The sequence below is a fragment of the Rattus norvegicus genome, chromosome 20, assembly GCF_036323735.1.
Source record: "Rattus norvegicus strain BN/NHsdMcwi chromosome 20, GRCr8, whole genome shotgun sequence".
Taxonomy (NCBI): domain Eukaryota; kingdom Metazoa; phylum Chordata; class Mammalia; order Rodentia; family Muridae; genus Rattus; species Rattus norvegicus.
The window spans coordinates 20,648,629-20,653,527 of record NC_086038.1 but is presented as its reverse complement, the minus strand read 5'-3'; the positions used below and the strand labels follow the sequence as shown (position 1 = coordinate 20,653,527).

At 42.9% G+C, this 4,899-nt stretch overlaps 1 long non-coding RNA gene across 1 annotated transcript; it reads left to right on the top strand.

Moving 5' to 3' along the window:
* Positions 1–743: 743 nt before the first annotated feature.
* LOC120098912 (uncharacterized) lies at positions 744–4,443 on the top strand. The gene is made up of 2 exons (XR_005497677.2): positions 744–2,897; positions 3,932–4,443. It is a non-coding gene; the product is annotated as an uncharacterized LOC120098912 (long non-coding RNA).
* Positions 4,444–4,899: the final 456 nt, after the last annotated feature.

The window sequence follows — 4,899 nt, the reverse complement described above, 5'->3', positions numbered from 1 at the left end:
AATCATGACAGCATGATTTCCTCCAGATGCAATGTCCTTTAAAAATACATTGTGATGGCCAGAACCCCCTGTGAAATGTTGAATGTATGCATTATATAGCTAGTATTCGTGTCAATTTCAGTCCGTATAGAAAGGTTTCTCAAGGTTTCACCATTGGATGTGATGTACCAAAGGCCTTTTGGAATGTTCATTATTTTATTTGATTTTTTTAATGTTGGGGAATGGGAATGTAGCTCAGCTAACAAAGTGTTCACCTGACACATACACATCCTTGACTTCCATCCAAGTGACTGAACCAAGTGTCGTGGCACACACACCTGTAACCCGAGCACAGAGCATGGAGAGATAGCAGTAGCAGGATCAGAAGTTCAAAGGCATTCTCAGCTACATGGCCAATTTGGGCTAGCCTGAGATATGTAAGAGAAAAAATAGTATTCTGTTAGTCCTTGTTTGCCAAGAATTAAGGAAGATGGGAATACAGAGAGGGACAAATTGTGTCCCTCCATTCTTCCTACATTAAGACTTTTGTATACAGCATGTCCCTTTGTCCTGGTAGTTGGGTTGTGTTGGCTTTTTGGTTGTGAGCATAGCCTTTAATGGCTGAGCCATCTCTCCATCCTGTGTAAGTTTTTTAAGTGTTAACTCAACCTAGTGTCTCTAGGATGGCTTCAAACTATTTATCATAAGATTCACTTGTCTAATAATCTCATTAAATATTTTTGTCTGTTTATGAGAGATTGAAATACAACTCTCTCTTTTTGTAAAAGCTTTATTTATTTTACTTATATGAGTACACTGTAGCTGTCTTCAGACACACCAGAAGAGGGCACCAGATCCCATCACAGATGGTTGTGAGCCACCAAGTGGTTGCTGGGATTTGAACTCAGGACCTCTGGAAGAGCAGTCAGTGCTCTTAACCCCTTAGCCATTTCTCCAACCCCCACAACTCTCTTTTTATTGAAGTGGCATTTGTCTCATAAAATCAGAAGGAGAAAACCAATTTTCTCTGTATTTTTCTACACAAGTGTTGGATTACTTCTTATAAAGTTTTTTTAAGTAGAATTTACCACCAGTAGTCCCCTGTGATCCTAGACTTTCTGTCAGAGATTCCCAGATAACAGGTAAGTACTTTAATGCCCACTAAACTGTTCTCATCTATGCTCACAGTTTGTTAACTTTCATTTTTCTACGGATTTTTCCATCTCACCCCAACAGACAAATTAATTCATGCTAAAATGTTCATGTCTTCTTATCATTCTTAGGTTTCCTTCATTGTTTTTTATTGCTGTTTATTTGTGTGCAATTGTGTGTGTGTGTGTGTGTGTGTGTGTGTGTGTGTGTGTGTGTGTGTGACAGCACTGAAATAGTAATGTACACTGAGCAGTTGAGATGAAATTGATGGGGAAAATTGAACAGAAGTAGAGAAAGTTATTGGTGAAAGTGAGTGCTATTTGAGATCATTAATGGAACCTGGGTGGTGGCTGCTGCTGACAGAGAGAGAGAGAGAGAGAGAGAGAGAGAGAGAGAGAGAGAGAGAAGGGTGGTGGGAAGCTTAACATATTGCTGCCCGGGTAGCATGGAAAATGTAAAATACATTTAAGCCAAGCAGTTAAACATGTCCCTTGGCTTCTGCTCGCTGCTCATTCTGCACCAGACAAGCACAGGGAGAAGCTGCAAGAACTGAAAAGAATTCAACTCCAGTAGGTGCTGGCTTTGAAATCAAAAGCAGTTCTCAGTCCAAGGTTTTACAGATGGCAAACAATTGTTGAGGTTAAGAAATAACTTTCAGGCACATATCAATCAATCAAGCCCCTCCCCCCCCCATGTGATCTAAAGACGAAGCAGATGGTAGAACCTGTCAATGTCTTTGTGAAGAGTTTAGAAAAATCTAAAGTAATGTCCCGGGGGACTGTTCTGTGAGAGAGAAAAAGTTCTGCAAGAATTTGAAAACTATACCTCACCAGCCCCAGAAGCTCAAGGTTGAGAAGATCTTCCAAAGAAGATATTGATGGATATAGCTTTTCGTTCATACACAATAAGATGCGGACAAAAAATAAATAAATAAAAAGGAATTGCACTAACTAAAATCGTCCTTGGACAGAAAGAGATCAAGACTTCAATATAATGTCAGGAGGCCTTTGAATTCAGACAACGGATCAAGACAGCATGGAAGGAAGGATCCAAAGAGTGGACCAAAGACGAAACAATACCAATGCCACTTCGAGTGGACCGGGAAGGGTGGAATGAGAATTCCAGAGAATAGCTCAAAGATGTCACAGAACCAAGATGGACATGGAACCAAGAGTGCAGAGAGTGGACCAAAGCCGTACAGAATCAGTCGCAGGGAGCACTGGAACTGCATTTGATGACGTGTTGCGCTGTAGACTTCAAAATCCCCGCCTACCTATGATTTCTGCCTTCTCATATGATTTCTGCCTTCTCATCTTCCTCTTTTCTACTGGGAGGGATCGCGGCAGTTACGATGTGGCTGCCTCACTATTGCCAAGCTGGGCGCCAGGAAGCCTAGAACTACCCCCATTGTCCTACTACTACTCCGATCAACAGGAATGACTCAAAAAACTGTATTTGAGGAAGGGCAGTTTCACATCCAGGAGCCCCACCTGCCCCTGCTTCCCGTGATGTTTAAATCGTATGAGATGAGTCCGGGTTAAAATTAAACGTTCGATTATAGAACTACCGTACAAGAACTCCTTAGTGATAAAAGACAATGAGCAGGAAGGGCTCCCTCCCTGCCCTCCAAGTTATCCCTGATTGGTCAATAGAAATGCCAACAGCCTATAGCTGGGCGGAACGGAGGTAGGTGGGGCTTCGGTTTCCAGGCTTGAGGTCTGAGGCAGAGACCAAGAGGAGGGAAGGAGAGAGGACCGTGCCATGAGGTAGGTGGATTGGGAGCGCATGGTCTTGAGGGCTGGCCAGTTTGAGTAGGAGCAGCCCAAGGGGAACATGGAAAATTATATCTCAGGGTCATTTATTGACAGGGAAGTAGACAAAATAACGTAGAGGGTTGATATCTGCTCAGCTGCAGGGCTATTAAGACATAAATATAAAGGCTTTGTGTCTTGTTTGGGAAATAATCTAAGATGGGGTAGAACCCATAATTAATTTTTACCGTCACTCACTAATTAAGAAAATGCACTATAACCTCTCTTATGGGCCAATCCCATGGAGGCGTTACTTCAGTTAAGACGCCTTCTTCCCAGATGACTCTTGCTTGTGTCGCGTTAGCATAGGTCTAGCCAGCACAGTGCCCTTTACAAACTGAGCAGGTTGTTCAGGGCTGTGACTCCTGAGAGAAGGAGGGACTGATGACGTAATCCTTACCATTCTTTGACTCTTGGTCTGGAGGCCCTTTCCAGGCTGTGGGAACAGAAAAGAGGACCCCCGATCACTTCATGAATGAGACATGATGTTGGAATTGGGGAAGGTCGAGGTTGTCCGCATGCAGACCAAAGGTCCAAAGAAGACGGGACGGAACGCCAAGTGTTAACAATTATGCTGAGTTTCAAATAAGACTAGGTGAATGGATGACCAAACTGCACAAAAATGGGAAAATCTGGTGGCTGAAAATTCCAAAACCCTCAACACTGACAGAAGAATAGATGAGGTTTTTCACTTCAGACTTCCAGAATGGGGTTAAAAAAAATCTATTTGAATACCAGGGAGTATTCAGAATACTTAAGAGTGAGATTGGGTGGACCGCAACGTACAGCTTACTGTGATCTACTCCAGTGAAATACTGGATACTGAACTAGCCGTGCTGACCAGCAAGCAGTTGGCTGAGAAAACTGAAACACATTTTAAAGAAACACAAGGAAGCCTGTTCATTTTTTTTTGTTTGTTCATATGATAAAATGGTGTAACCAAGACAGCTTATAGAAGAAAGAGTTTATTTTGTTTTTTTGTTTTCCAGAAGGCGAGTCCACACTGACGGAGGAGGCCTGTCAGCAGGTGGTTGGAGCTGTGGGGAACGAGCAAAAGAAACGTATTCTAAGTACTACCATTTCATTTTCAGACTCTGTCTAATCAGAGAAACTAAAGATGTCAGGCCTTGGAGGAGCCGGGGACTTCCTTATAGCTGAACAGCTTCTGTTGTAAAATGTCTGATTCCAGACATCTCAAGGACAACTTCTCCCTCTTGCTGCTGGGGTCAAACAAGTTCATGGTCCCAGGCTTGGGAACGAACACCTATCCCACTTCTCCAAATGTTTTCTGAAGCCAGGTGCCCTGGATACAGCCCAGTCTCCAACAGATACTCCCTTGCTTAGTCCATAATGTCAAGATACAATTGCGTGGCACTGCAGCTCCCCCTAGGTTGTGTTCCCATCCTTTAAAAATGTGGTACAATCTCCCTTTGGTGACACGGTTCAGATCCTGACTTGGCCACCTCCCTGAACACTCAGAAAATAAAGCTTTCGCTTCTAATCTACTGTATCTGGAGTGAGTTTTCTCAGCTTCCTCCCTGAACTCGGACTCGACAGAGTAAAAAGCTGAAAGATATCTTCTAATACAGAGAGGAAGAAGTAAGGGCAAATTGGAAGGGACAGGGCAGGTTTAATAATAAACTCCCAGAGCCCTCCCTCAGTGGTAAGCTTCTTCTCTCAAGGTCACTTCTTAAAGGTTCCATAACCTTCCGTAAACAGCGCCACCAAGTGGGGACTAAGTGTTCATATACCTAAGCCTATGGGGGACATGTTTATTCAAACCACCATTAAAAAAAAGTCCCGTTTTTATTCAGCACTCATTGAAAACTTTCTAGACATAAGAAAGGTGAGGGAAATGTGGAAACCAAGAGAAAGAGCAGAAACTGATTTAGAAATATAACAGATGGTGGGGTTGGTAGTCTAAAGACTTCAAAGCTATAGGACAAAATGCTCAAGG